Source organism: Phacochoerus africanus, chromosome 10 (genome assembly GCF_016906955.1).
Source record: "Phacochoerus africanus isolate WHEZ1 chromosome 10, ROS_Pafr_v1, whole genome shotgun sequence".
In the NCBI taxonomy this organism is placed as follows: domain Eukaryota; kingdom Metazoa; phylum Chordata; class Mammalia; order Artiodactyla; family Suidae; genus Phacochoerus; species Phacochoerus africanus.
In genome coordinates this window covers 89,710,489-89,727,126 of record NC_062553.1, presented here as the reverse complement: position 1 = coordinate 89,727,126, position 16,638 = coordinate 89,710,489, and positions in this window count along the sequence as shown.

Genomic DNA, 16,638 nt, shown 5'->3' with positions numbered 1-16,638 from the left:
TGCTAATCTGTTGGATTTCTGGGATAGAAATAAACAAAATTTTACCTAGAAAAGAAAATATGGCATGAATGAACCGATCTACAAAACAGAAAGAGACTCACAAACACAGAGAACAGACTTATGGTTACCAAGGGGGAGGGTGGAGGGAGTGGGATGGATGGGGAGTTTGGGATTCGTAGATGAAAACTATTACATTTAGAATGGATGAGAAATGAGGTCCTACTATTCAGCACAGGGACTATATCTAATCTCTTGGAATAGAGCATGATGGAAGATAGTATGAGAAAAAGAAGGTGTATGTAAGTATATATATGTGTGTGTGTGTGTGTGTGTATGAATGACTGGGTCACTATGCTGTACAGTAAGAACTGGCACAACACTGTAAATCAACCATCATTTTTTTTATTCATTTTCCTTTATTATTCAAAAAAGAAAATATTAAAATACTTTATTTATGTAGCTTTGGATTTATTCTTACATGGATTGCTTACACACAAAATACTAACCAAAAAGACCTTTGATTAATCTACATACCTAATTTATATTTTACTGTCTCAACAGTTGATTCATATATTTTCATCTAAGTTAATTTGTGCCTTTTTTTCTTATATCAAAGGAGAAATAATAATTTCTTGGCATTTTACTTCTTTGTTCACAATCACATATCTTCATTTAAAAAAAAAATTTTTAGTATTTTTTAAAGATTGTTATTTATGCAATACATTTTTTTAAAGGAAAGAGTCTCACTACTTCAAATGCACTGGCATAGGCATATCTCATCAAACACCATGAAAAACTGTGGTAAAATCTGTATGATATAACAAAAAGAAAAAGACAATTCTCTAGTAAATAAACTCAAATTCACAAAAGCGTGTAATCTACCTGGTAGAGAATTCAGAATATCTGTTATGAATAAATTCATGTGATATGTCTTCCTCTGCCTGATTTAATTCACTTAGTATGAAAATTTCCAGGTCCCTGAAACTAACACAACATTGTAAATCAACTATACTAAAATAAAATTTTTAAAAATAATTATGAATTTAAATTTTTTTAAATAAATGCAATGAATTACTAGAAAACTCAAACAATTCAATGAACTTGGGAATGAAATTAATGAACAGAATAAATGCTTTACCAAGAGATTGAAATTATTAAAAAAAAAAGGAACTAAAGGAACCAAACAGAAATTCTAGAACTGAAGAACTCAATAAATACGGTAGAGAATTATTAGAAAGCACTGGAAATAGAATAGTTAGCTAGAAGAGAGAATAAACAATCTGGAAGATAGAAATTTAGAAATAATTCAGGTAAAAGAGAAATTAGATTTATTAAAAAGTCAAGAAACCATGTGAGAGCTTATCTCTCCCATTAAGAGAGCCAGAAAAAGAATAATGGTTATAGCAGAAGGAAAAAAATAAGGGGGAAAGAGAGGTTATTTAAAGAAATAATACTTGAAAATTCTCCAAACCTGGAGAAAGAACTAGACATAAAAATCCATAGACATAAAATAATACATGGTGAATATTTATAAATAAAGTTGTTTATACATGAATTTTGGCTTTTCAGACTGTAACAACATATGGAAGCAAGTCTGAAAATGAAGATGATATTTTTTGTTGTTAGGGCTATGTGAGGCTAGAAAGAGAAATTCCTGGCTATGGAGAAACTTAAGAATTATGCTAGGTAATTTGCATTAACATTTTTCTTTTAGAAAAAGAATGTCAGATGTAAAAATGTTGGTTTGAAATTATTCTAAGAATAAGATGGTATATTCTGAACATGAGGAACATGATGAATTATTTATCTATTTGGGTCCAAAGACTTAAGGTGAACCAATCTACAGGGTCCTTCTGAAATGTGCCCAAACTTAACACACAAAATTTGGAATTCTATGCTAGTAGTGCATGCACCTCAACTTCCCAAATTCTCAAATTTGTGATTACTAAAATAGGAAGACAGTGATAGAGAAATATATAAAACAGGTATATGAAAGGAGGATTTACATTTCCTGATAAACTATTAATTATGGGCTTCAACAATAAAAGAACTGAATGAAAATACAAGATAAGAATTAGAGAATTGTCTTTCCACTGTTTATTTTGTTATAATGAGGATTGCCATGAATACCTCTGCCCTAAAAATTAAGGTGACAGTTTCTTTACAGAAATGAGTTCTAACCCATAGCCAATATCATAGTAAACAAAGAAAAGCTAAAATCAGGAACAATAAGGGATGTCCACCCTCATCACTTATTTAACATAGTATTGGAAGTCCTAGACTCAGCATTCAGAAAAAATAAACAAATAAAATAACCTAAATGGAAAAAAAGAAGTAAAACTGTCATTGTTCACAAATGACATGATATTGTATATAATAAATCCTGAAGACACTACTTAAAAGCTATTATAACTAATAGTTAATTTAGTAAAGTTGCAGGAAACAAAACACACAAAAATCTGTTGCTTTTCATATACCAATAAAAACTATCAGAAAAAAAATTAAGAAAATCTCATTTACAATTGAATCAAAAAGTATAAAATGCCTAGGGATAAATCTAACCAAAGAGGTTAAGTCTTGTACTCTGAAAACAAAGGACATTGATGAAATAAAATAGGGAAAACATAAATAAATGGAAAGATATATCATGCTCTTGGATAGGAAAAATGTTGTTAAAACGACTATATTACCCAAGGCAATCTACAGATTCAATGTAATCCTATCAAAACAGCAGTTTTTTTTACACAACTAGATAAAATAATTCTAAAAATCTGAATGAAACTACAAAAAGCATAAGATATTCAAAGCACTCTTGAGAAAGGAAGAACAAAGCTGGAGGTATCATGCTCCCTGATTTCAAAATATGCTACAAAGCCTCAGTAATCGAAACAGAATGGTACTGGCACAAAACAGATACATAGATTGACAGAACAGAGTAGAGACCCCCAAAATAAACACATGCTTATGTGGTCAGTGACTGTACAATAAAGGAGGCAATAGAGTACAATGAAGAAAAGACAGCCCCAGCCTCTTCAATAAATGGTTTTTGGAAAACTGGAGAGCTACATGCAAAAGAATCAAAAAGCCCTACTTTCCCACAGCACATAAAAGCTCAAAAATGGATTGAAGGCTTAAATGCAAGATCAGAAACCATAAAACTCCTAGAAAAAAAACATAAGATGTACCTTCTTTGACATGTGTCTTAGTAACATTTTTTGGATATGTCTGCTCAGGCAAGAGAAACAAAATGAAAAATAAACCAGTGTCACTATATCAAAGTAAAAATCTTTTGAACAGTGAAGGAAACTATCAATAAAGTCAAAAGGTAGCCTACTGGGAGAAGATATTTGCAAATAATACATCTGACAAGGGGTTAATATCCAAAATAAACAAAATTTCATACAACTCAATATCAAAATACAAACGACATTAAAAAATTGGCAGAGAGGAGTTTCTGCTGTGGCACAGTGGGTTAATGATCTGGCTTGTTTCTGCAGAGGTTCTTGTTGAACCCACGGCCCTGCACAGTGGGTTAAGGATCCAGCATTGCTGGAGCTGTGGTGTAGGTTGCAACTCTGGCTTGAACTCTATACCTGGCCTGGGACTATCCATATGCTGCAGGGATGGCCAAAAGAGAAAAAAATAAATAAATAAAAGAAAAAAAATAAAATAAGACAGTATTATAAAAAAGGGGGGGAGAGGACCTGAGCACACACATTTTTCCCAAGAAAACATACAGATGACCAACAGCCACGTGAAACAGTTCTCTAAATCACTAATCATCAGGGAAATGAAAATCAAAACCACGATGAGACTTAATCGCATACCTGTTAGAATGGCCACCATGAAAAAGTCAAAAACCAAGAAGTGTTGGCAAGGAAGTGAAAGAAAGCAAACCCTAGTGCACTGTTGGTTGGATTGTAAATGGGTATAGCCACTATGGAAAACAGTAGGGAGCTTCCTCAAAAAATTCAAAGAAGAGCTTCTACGTGACTCAGCAATTTCACTTCTGAGTGTATATCCGAAGGAAACAAAAACACAAATTCTAAAATACATATTCCCTTCTATGTTCATTGCAGCATTATTTACAATAGCCAAGATATGGAAGCAAACTATATATCCACGGATAAATGAATGGATAAAGAAGATATGCTACACACACACACACTAATCAGCCACAAAAAAGGAATTCTTGCTATTTGTCACACCGTCCACACAATGGATCTAAAGAATATTAAGCTAAGTGAAGACAGTCAGAGATACATGGAATCCAAAAAACAAAACCAAAAATTAAAAGAAAGCAGAATCATAGCTACAGAGAATATATGGGCAGTTGCCAGAGCGAGGAGGATGGAGGGTTGAAAAGGTGAAGAGGATTAAGAGGTACAACCCTCCAGTTATGAAATAAATAAGACATTCTAATATAATCTTCAGCATAGGTGATATGGTCAACAACAATTTAATAACTTTATGTGGGAACAGATGGTTACTAGACTTACTGTGGAGATCATTTCATAATGTATACAAATGTCAAATCACTAATCAGTACAGTTGAAACTAACATTGTTCATGAACTGTGTTTCAATAGAAAGGAATGAATTTTAGTTTTATATCCCAAGAAAATTTCTGTTTTCCATTATTTTAGGACAAAAAACAAATAATTTACCTTATATATTTCCTTTGATGGTCAAGGAGAACACTGAAAAAGCCTAATCTCAAATATACATAAATATATATTATTTTTAGTCTTATATGATATAGAATATTAGATTATCTTTTTATATGGACTGATTCACCTTGGAAAAACCACCCCATTGTCCTTCATTTATTCATGTATTCATTTTTTAAAATATTCAATGCCAGGACTGTGCTAGAGATACAGCAGGGATTAAGATGGATTTGATCTTTCCCATTTTCAGTCCAAGAAACAAACAGAAGCAAAGACCTTTGCCAGAAACAACGCTGGCAATATAATCTATTCTATGGCAAAAGTTATTTGGAGGATACAGCTGTGAGAAAGAAAGATAACAGCACTGCTCTTAAGTTGTTCACAATCCTGTAGCTCAAAGCAAAAACTGCATTTTTTTCTGTCTTTTTAAGGCCACACCCGCAGCATATATACGTTCCCAGGCTAGGGGTCAAATCGGAGTTATAGCCACCGCCCTACACCACAGCAAAGCTGGATGACTGTGTCCTTGAGGATGCAGGTTCTCTACCTGGCCTTGCTCAATGGGTTAAGGATCCGGCATTGCCTTGAGCTGCACAGGATTAATAGTGGGTTAAGGATCAAGGCAATACTGGATCCTTAACCTACTAAGCAAGGCCAAGCATAGAACCTGCATCCTCAAGGACACAGTCAGGTTCGTTACTGCCGAGCCTCCATGGGACTTCCCAAAAACTATATTCTTCAGTTAGGTTGCCTGAACAACTCTGTAGCTCCAAGTTCAGAAACACTATGTCTAAAGATTTAAAATCATATATGAATAGAAGTTGGATTTATTAAAGAAATATACCTTTTCAGAAGAAGGCCTTGGATTGAGTTGTCCAGAAAATCATTTCTGGTTTTTGTGAAGGGTGTGAGTAGGCGTGTGAGTAGTCACATACAATGCTGTTGTGCCAGTTAACAATTCTCTACAATGAGTTATGCAGGAAAGAATTCTCCCTACTTCTGCACATTACATAGGACTACACCAACACCTTGAATATTGGTTGTTTGGGGAACGTCAGAAGATAAAACGGTATCAATGAACAGGCACTGAAAGGAGCTTTCCATTAAAATAATCTCTCTTGAGTTCTCATGGTGGCTTAGTGGTTAAACAATCTGACTAGAAACCATGAGGTTGCAGGTTCAATCCCTGGCCTTGCTCAGTGGGTTAAGGATCCGGCATTGCTGTAAGCTGTGGTGTAGGTCACAAACGCAGCTCAGATCCCACGTTGCTGAGGCTCTGGCGTAGGCCAGTGGCTACAGCTCCGATTCGACCCCTAACCCGGGAACCTCCATATGCCACTGGAGCGGCCCAAGAAATGGCAAAAAGAAAAAAAAAAAGTCTCTTGAACAGAAGAAACACAGGAAGGAAGCTATAGGACCCTCATAGCTGAAAAACTATTTTGTAAGTACAACCAGGCTTCCAATTTGGTATCTTTGAGAAATAAGGGTGGCAATATTGCAATAGGTAATGGACCGGTGGTGCAGGTATATGTGGGATCATGAATAGTGTGATTTCATTTGTGTCCACAGCTGGAAGTATCTGCTATCATTTAAATATATGTACATATATCAATATCTTCATAAATATAAGCTTATGTGTATCTAGGTCATATCTTCACTAATATAATCATATGGATATACATATATAATATATATATCAATACTCTCATAAATATAATCCTTCTGTGTACATCTCCTTAAATACATTTCATGCCTTCCCTTTGAGACCAACACACATTTCAAACCTACTCTATAACAACTAATTCCTTATAGAAAGCATATTACAGAAATAATTGTTGTATAAATAAGTTGATATGAGGTGTGTGTTTGAAATGAGTAATTTAGAATGTAATGTGGACAAAATTGAGATTTGATTTAACAAATAAACTAGAAATCACTGAGTTTATTCAGGGATTATATTTCAATTTACAACCTACACTAACACTGAGTTCATATGAATCTAATCATTAAGAGGTCACTTACTATTGATCAGAATGAAATTTAACCTCCCAAAGCTATTCACTGCATAAAAGTAGTTTTATATTAAATAGATACTTTTACAGAGTAAAATAACCATAAAATGAATGAAGGTATTTCAAGGATATTAGATATTTGCAAAGTAGTTCTTTACAAAAACGTTCCATTAGGAATAAAGACCAAATGTTTTCTATAGAAAATAATGATGGGATTTAATATTGGAGGTGTCAGCTATGAAGACCACATGGTTATTGTGAGAAATAACATTTAACCTTTCTCTGGTGGCTGATGGAGGCCAATGCAGTATTTTATTATCAACATTGGCAGGTGATTTATTACCACTGTTTCTACTCCAGTAAAGCCACATTAGGCTGTGCTCGATGTATCATTTGTTATCTTCAATGCCCCCCTCCCACAACACACACTTTCTGCATGCATAATCTCTTTGTTCTAGCAAATTTTAAACACAGAAGCATAAATATTTAAGTAATTATTCCAGATTAATCAGAAACCATGGAGGTAAAATCAACTAGCTAAATAGATTATACCAGACAATGTCTGACGTAATCATAAAGTTCTGGTTTCAGGAAGAGTGATGGTTATACATCTGAAACATCCACTATGCATAATGGTGCATTAGTGTAGATATAGCAGTGACAGAGAATAAATCACAGGCACACTTTAGATGAGAATAAAATTTTGTGGAATAAATTCAGATCAGATAACTTTCAACGATTTCTGTTTTCAGAACTTACTACCTTAGAAAAATCAGTTAAATTATCTGAAATTGCTTGGAAGATGCACTGAGAATGGGTTGCCTATCTTTCAACTCATTTCTTTGAGATTAATGTGGAAACATTTAGAATTATCAAAATAGTTCTTTCCTCTAAAATTTCACCTTTTATATATGTATCCCAGATGGGTATTAGAATCTTCAGAAATATAAATTTTTGTTTCAGTAAATGTGGTTAATGATCATCACTCAGCGAATAATGAATTTAATTTCATATGTTTTTCTTTTAGACAATTATCATAAATATTAACTAAACTTATAAAGTGTTTTAGAGATTCTTTTCTGTGTGGTATGTTATCCTGTGAGAAGGGTTCTAAATTACCTTAATTCCCACCTTCTCTCTCTTTATTCACTCTGCCCACAGGAGATGGAGTAATTTATATGATTAATAAATTTGTAAATATTCCAGCTGGCACCCTTTGCCAATCTCTATCCTTCTTCATCTTGATAATAACGAAGTCTATAGGGAATCCTTCACCTGTTGCTCATTTAGGGATAAATCTACTCTATGGTATTGTTACTGAGCCACTATTAATTTTGATGTTTGATATTAAGAATCTTATCATGGGCTTTACGTATAATCAATGTTTTCCAAACTACTCTTCAGAAGTTACAATGGAATATTTTTTTTTCATCTATCACTCTTTATTTCCCAAAATTTGGACAATTTAGAAGGGAGCATTGAAAATGCTTGGTAACTCCAACATATCCTATAGATAAACATGGATTCCTTCTTTTCCTCTATTTTAGAAAGTTCCTTTTTCTAGGATTCCATATGATTGTCTATTCATTAGCGTAACAAGAACACAGCTTGAATTAATTTCATTTATTAAAAGAAAATAATGGAGTTCCCACTGTGGTCCAGCAGTAACGAACCCAGCAACTATCCATGAGGATGCAGGTTCAATTCCTGGCCTTGCTCAGTGGGTTAAGGATTTGGCATTGCTGTGAGCTGTGGTGTAGGCTGGCAGCTACACGCTCTGGCAGGTCACAGACATGGCTCGGATTCTGTGTTGCCGTGGCTGTGGTGTAGGCTGGCAGCTGCAGCTCCGATTTGACCCTAGCCTGGGAACTTCCATATGTTACAGGTGCGGCCCTAATTAAAAAAAAAAAAAAAAAAAAAAAACATCATCTGAGTTTCCACTGTGGCACAGTGCATAGGTTTAATCCCCAGCCCAGCTTTGTTGGTTAAAGAATCCAGTGTCACCACTGCTGGTGTGGTGACATAGGTCTGCAGCTGAAGCTTGGATTCAATCCCTGGCCGTGGAAATTCCATATGCCAGAGGTATAGCCATAAGCACAAAAACAAAACAACAACAACAAAAAGAAAATAGGTGGGCATTTCCTAAAATAAATGATCACAGATAATTTAACCCCTACCATATGCGTTCCAAACATTCTAAGTACTTTTGAGTAAAGAAAGAAACAATGTGATTGGACCAGAAATAAACACAAAGCTAAAACATTGATAAAGTGATGAGGCAGAAAACATGTAGATGATAGTTATTCAGTTAAAAATATGTACGGAGGTGCTGTGATAAATAAAACCTGGCTGACATGATGAAGACCAACAGACATACATTTGATTCAATCAAAGCAACAGTTCTTGGCATGATTTGTGCTTCTATTTATTTTACGGAGTGCTGGGACTATAGACTATGGAGAGGACTCTGGTCAAAGCTTCCTCAAAATGGCCTAGGCTTTGTGTAATTTTTTTTTGGGGGGGGTATTGTTCTCTCATTCTTCTACAATGTAATTTGTGCCCAATATTATCAATCTGGATTATCATGGGTTAACCATTTTATGTGTAAATATCTCTATATCTTTTCATGTATAAGCTTCTCAAATCCTGCTACTTTATGTGTTGGTTCCTCTGAAGATAACTTCATTCCAAGAGAATAATAATAATAACAGAGATATCTGCTTCTGACTAAGATGGACTAACACGATCCAGACTGACTTCTGACCTAAAACAATCAAAACAAAAATGAACAAAATAATGCAACTATGTTTTACAAGATACTGAAAATCAGACAGCAAAAGAAAATGATCCCTAATAGATGGGAAACAAATGAGGTGATCCTGACAGATAGCCCAGGTTATTGCTTTGAGACAGTTTCAAGTCTGTTGCACAGGGAAGACAGATCAAGGAAAAGTCTGACTAACCTCCAGAGTTGAGATGGAGCTGGGAGTCTGAAGAGAACAAGAAGGCTGGAGTTTGCGGGACAATGATAGAGGAGAGACTTTCACACATCCTCTAAGGATATGCATTGGTTGCCCTAGAGTATTCAGCTAAACATGGCTACTTGAAAAAAAAAAGAAAAAGGAAGCCAAAAGAAGAACCACACAAAATATTAGAGGCAACAATGCCTTCAATATATATATACACAACACTGCTAATAGTTTCTATTTCACCATCAGATTGGGAAATCTCAGCATTCAGGAGGTAATGTTCAAAGAACACAGACCTCCCTGACTCAATAGTGGGGGAATAGCTAATTCAAGACTGAGCACTGCTCTGGGCCTGCCCAATAAATCTCAAAAGTAAGATATGAAAGGATCAAGCTTTTATCAACTAACTTCTATGTGCTTCAGAAAAAAAAAAAAAGGGACAAAAATATGTATACAAGTACAAAAATACTCAGCATGAACAAGGTACAATTCTCATTTCCTGACACTGAATCAGATGGTACAAGCTTGCCAAAACAAGAGGTATAAAAAGCATACACTAGAGATGAAAATTAATCAACAGATACCAAGAACATTCATACATGTAAATATTATAGAAAAGATAAGTCTGGGTGTATTTTCAGCAGGGACCACTGCCCATCTCACCCAGCTAGCCACATCTCTAAGATGCTCAGAATTTTTCTTGGCGGACTCCTGAGGAGTCCCTGGGGAAAAAAAGCTTACAAGATGATTCTGACTTCTTAGTATGTTTATAATATTTAAAATACAATCCTTAATGGCTACACTCTCACACTAGGTCATGGTCAGATTTTAGCAATTCATTAAAAAAGTCTAGTTTATTCTTTCTTCATTTTTTAGGGAGTGCTTTTTTTTTAAAAAAATTGAAGTATGGTTGATTCACAATGTTGTGTTAGTTTCTAGTGTACCACAAAATGATTTTATTATATATATATAATATATATATGGTGTTAAGACTCCACATAAAAACTACAAGAACTAGGAGTTCCCATTGTGGCTCAGTGATAAAAAACCTGACTAGTATCCATCAGCGGGTTAAGGAACCAGTGTTGCCATGAGCTGCGGTATAGGTTGCAGATGCAGCTTGGATCTGGCATTACTGCGGCTATGGTATAGGCTGGCAGCTGCAGCTCAGATTCAACCACTCTCCCGGGAACTTCCATATGCCACAGGTGTGGCCCTAAAATAATAATAATAATAATAAGCAGCTGAGTTGGTGTGTTAAGCTAGGTGTAGTAGTTAACACTGAAGAAATAATTAATATTCATTACTTTTATCTTCTGTCAGATATATTAAATCTCTTCACTCTTGATAGGAGTATTTTCTGATTTGTATTGCTTGCCATGTGAAGTAACATAAAAGTTTCCAAAGGAATCTGAAGCTCTTGATATTGTGCCATTTCTGTTTGATGCAACTGCCAATTACGGTTATGATCATGGAAGCAATAAATGGGTTCAGAGTACATTTGAAGTCCTAGACATATTTCTCTACCCCAATCATGAAGTAAGAACTAACAACTCATGATGATCAGGATTAATTAGTGCCAAAATTTTAGTGGTCCCTTTCTTTGTCTACTGGTCTACTGGAATGAAGAACTCAAATCATCAGGTGGCAGCCTTAGATTTCATTTTAGTGGTATCTTTATTCTGTCCACTAGGGGAATTGTTCTACAGAAACCCGAATCTCTAGTCCAGTAGAGATGACAACTGTGAAAATAGGCAACAGAAATTCCCCAAGTGGGATACTTATTTTACCCCCTGGATCTGAGACACATGTATTCTATCTAAAGCAGCATGGTACCATATAACAGCTACTGGCTCAAAAAAAAAAAAAAAAAAAAAGAAAGAAAAAAGAAAAAGAAAACCTTGAAATCCATCAGGGTATCATGGTCAAACTGACACATTAGATTGCCTTAAGAGTCCAATCCAATATTCTATTGGTCTTGTGGCTTCTGGATAATGTGGTACATGGTGGAATAAGGATATATCAAGATCATGTACTTATTCATCATAATGTGGGTTCATCTTGTGCCAATAGGCTAGTCAGGGTATGCTGTTTTCATATCAATGGGAAAGACACAAGAGAGAAACATGAAACACACATGAGCCTCTTTAGTCTTAGGCCTGACACCAGCACAATGTTATATATGGCCCATGCCACCGTCCAAAGTGAAAAGTTGAAGTGGAGCAATAAAACAGCTCACAATTAAGATAAGGATAAATATGTGGATTCAAGCAGGGGTAAAGAGTTTGGGGTAGTCCTTCACTTTATCATATTAACTGACTTTAAAAAAATTAGTGTCATATATGTAATTTTTTAGTTAAAAAGATTAAAGCTAATATATGAACATTCTCACACAAATTTTTTTTTTTTGGTCTTTTTGCCTTTTCTAGGGCCACTCCCAGGGCATATGTAGGTTCCCAGGCTAGGGGTCTAATTGGAGCTGTTGCTGCTGGCCTATGCCAGAGCCACAGCAACGCGGGATCTGAGCCACGTCTGCGGCCTACACCACAGCTCACGACAACACCAGATCCTTAGCCTACTGAGCAAGGCCAGGGATCGAACCTGCAACCTCATGGTTCCTAGTCAGATTCATTAACCACTGCACCACGACAGGAACTCCTCACATGAATTGTTTTAAGTACTTTTTCTCAAATTTTACTTGTGATATATTCAAAATAAAGCTTCTCACTTTGTCAGCAATACAAAATTAGTATTGTATTTTGATTTAAAAGTACCTAAATGTTGACAAGAAGTAAAATGAAAAGAAAATTAGACTGGAGGTCCATTAACTAAGAAGTCTGGTTAAAAAATGCCTTTTTAAAAAAGACAACAAGCATCGAATGAAAGGAAAGAAAAAGCAGTTGAAGTTTAGGTAGTGAGAAAGAACTGATATTCAAATAGAAACAAGTAGATTAAATCTTTGGTTAAATTTTTTTCTACCAGCCTAAAAATTATAAAAATAGAAATCTTAGATATTTTAATATATACTCTTAATAATGCCCTTTATTTTTCTATTTTGTAAGTTATTTTAAAGAATCTTCATTTTGGAGTTTCCCCATACTTTTTTCTAATGTTACCAGAGGTAGGTGTTCCACAAGATTAAGTGACTAATCAAGAATTCATCTGAAATCAATAGCAGGTAGTACTTCCATGACCAGTAGTAAATGAACAAAGAGCCTAACGTCCACATATAGAGGTAGTAGTAAAGCAAATTTAGGGAATATAATGATAAGTAGAAATAATAGAGTTTTACCTAATACGGATTCATGAAAACTTGAATGAAATAAATGAAATTTATAAGCTAAAATTTTATGATAAAAGTGACTTATAAATAGAAAAAAAAGAATATGGCATTTTAAAATTTCATTCAAATTCATTTATGTCAAAATATTATTATCAACATAATATTACCAAGTTGACCACTGATCTGGAAAAGTTAGACATAATTCCAACAATTAATTCAACAAACATTTCCATCAATGTTATTTGAGAAATGGTTGAAAGTTCATTTGCTTGTATAGGTATAGAATAAATATGATTTTACTGACATAAGTAGGACATAAATATTTCTAATAATATCTGGTTTTTCTTGCAAAAAATAAATTATGCATTTAATAAATCTACTCTGACAATGTCCCAAAGTGCAAGAAGTTTCTGACACAAAGGACAATATAAAAGGAAATTATGGTTTATTACTAAAATAAAAAGGAACTGATTAAGTGATCGTCAAATGAATAAAACATGAGTCTTTATCATAAATACACAGAATAAAGATCCTGTCTCAAGTGAGTGTAGAAAATTGAAAAACAACATAGTACATACGATAGTTTATCTTTAATAAGAAATCCAGAAAATAGTTAAATACTTTCTGGGAACCCCCTTATAAGATTTACAGGAGAACAGTTTTAATTATTTAGTCTCATGCTGCTATGCTATTTGATGACACATCATTATCAAATAGACACTTTGTTTTCAAAAGAAATCATCCATTATTGTAACATCCAAGCTGTGACTGATACTTTTATATTTTATTACTTAAATGTTAATTTACCTTATTTCCCAATCTTTTCTGATTAATCATTTAAAATGCTGGTCAAAACCAAGCAGTATTATTTAAACTATTTGAATAACAATCATAATTTACAACAAGTGAGCTGCAGGAGCAATTCTGGCCTTTAGAGACTAGGCTTCAAAATGACCCCATATGTCATCAAATGAATTTCACAAAGATATGAGCTCAAAATAAGTTGCTCTTAACCTTGAATGTGCGAACAGTTTTGCATATCCATAATTGTCAATATGGCACCCTTCAGGATACACTAGTTTCTCTGGGCAGAGAGCCAATCTGCCGTATGTTCAGTTATATGTGAGCCAGCTGGACTTCTGACAGGTGCATTGTGATGGTTAACTGCCCTTATCTACACTCTGTAACTCTACAGTAACTTTTCTGTTTTGAGATACTTCCTAGGGAACAGGTCATGACATAGATGAGTAAAGCATGGCATGTGTACCTTACAATGATTAGGGCACGAGTAGTGTCCAAAGATAATATTCTAAAAAAAAATGGTATGACTATTCTGTAGGCCTCTTGTACATGCTCACTTGTTGGAAAAAGCCATTCTGTGATTACCTCTTTAAATAGATATAACTACTTAGTTAACTTAAAATATCATACAACTTTTGAGAATAGCAACTGATACAGACTTCATGCATGCTAGATCAAGGCTGACATGTAGGATATATCCATTCCTAAAATTTTTCTTAAATTTTTAGACTCCCTGAAAACAAGTAAACTGAATATGCTATCTATATCTCTTTAAGAGTGGTCACTCATCCCAGAGAGTATATTCCTGGAAGATGCCCACATGATTAGATAAATCCCTTTCAAAATTAAGTCCTATGTATATTGAAACTCTAAAGCCAAGAGGATTATTTAAAATCGTGCACTTTGTCTAATAGGAAGATGCATTTTTCAACTGTGAAATATTATGAAATTGAATTGAATAGATATTATGGAAATATTCCCTTTAAGAAAGTATTAAAACATTAGCAATATATTCTCTTGATGATGTTGTAGGGGAACACATATTCCTATAATGCTATTAGAAATACATAGTTGTTTAACATCGATAAAAAGAAAGTTGGTAATAGCTAAAAAAAGGCTATTGACTTGTCGCTATAAAGAAATCCCTATTTAAAGTAATCTCTTCCAAAGATATCCTAGATATACTAAAATGTCAATGAGTAAGGTGATTTACTATGGTCATATTTCCAAAACAAAAAAACAGAAGTAATAAAAATGTCCATTTATAGGGAACTTGAAAAAACTACGGTATATCCATGAAACAGAGTACATATTTATCTCTAAAAAGAATGAGGAAAATCTTTATACATCATTACAGATTGATCTCTAAAAAAATCTTTTAAAGGTGCAAAACATGGAGTTCCCGTTGTGGCTCAGTGGTTAACGAATCCAACTAGGCACCATGAGGTTGAGGGTTCAATCCCTGGCCTTGCTCAGTGGGTTAGGGATCCAGCGTTGCCGTGAGCTGTGGTATAGTTTGCAGACGTGGCTCGGATCCCACGTTGCTGTGGCTCTGGCGTAGGCCAGAGGCTACAGCTCTGATTCGACCCCTAGCCTGGGAACCTCCATATGCCATGGGAGTGGCCCTAGAAAAGGCAAAAAGACAAAAAATAAAAAGATTTAAAAAAATAAATAAAGGTGCAAAACAAACTGATTACTACCTTTTGTTTATGAATGGGGGCATATTCATCTATCTATATATACAAAATAGATGCTTATATTTTACAAATGGAAGTAGAAATTAAAAAAGCTAATGAGAATATTACATACACACTAGAAAAAAACAGACATAAGGGGAAAGAACTGAAGTATACTTCTATGAATATATCTTGTTTTACAGATTAGAAGTTAGAGCCTTCTAATTATTTTGCATAATTATAAAACAAAATTAAATATAATTTAATAAAATAACCCCTTGAAGAGAAACCTAAATAAAACAAAACTAAATTATATAAAAATTGTATGGATTAACTATCCAATAATTTTATTGACCTTAAAACACAGTGATATGACTATATATCCCTATTGGGACACACCCAAGGTTAAAAAGCAATGAGGTCCTATTGTATAGCATAAGGAACTACATCCAGTCTATTGGGATAGACCATTATGGAAGATAATATGAGAGAAAGACTGTATATATATATATACAGTCATACATATATATGTATGACCAGGTCACTATGCCATACAGTAGAAATCAACACTGTAAATCAACTATACACTAATAAAAATTAGAAAAAGAACTGAAAAAAAAACTCAAACAGTACTGACTATATTTATAGAAAATTATTTGTATTATTACTTTGAAGATTTATATGTAGTTAGATGTGTATATTTAGATAGATATATAGACAGATGATAAATAAAAAATAAATATATTAATGTTTTTAGTAAATATGGTTTTGAGAAGAACAAAGATAAACTTTTTTAAAATAAAGAATTTTAGTTAAAATATAGTATTCTTGGAGTTCCCATAATGGTTAATGAATCTGACTAATATCCATGAGGATACAGATTCGATACCTGGTGTTACTCAGTGGGTTAAGGATCCAGCATTCTGTAAGCTGTGGTGTAGGCAGCAGAAGTGGCTTGGATCCCAGACTGCTGTGGCTGTGGTGTAGGCCAGTCACTTCTGCTCCAATTGGACCCCTAGCCTGGGAACCTCCATATACCACAGGTGTGGCTCTAAAAAGACAAAACAAAAACAAAAACTTTGTATTCTTAAATTTTAATTACAACCAGCTTACTTCACTTAGTATGATAATCTCTAGGTCAATCCATGTTGTTGCAAATAGCATTATTTCATTCTTTTTTATGGCTGCATAATATATATACCACATTTTCTTTATCCATTCATCTGTC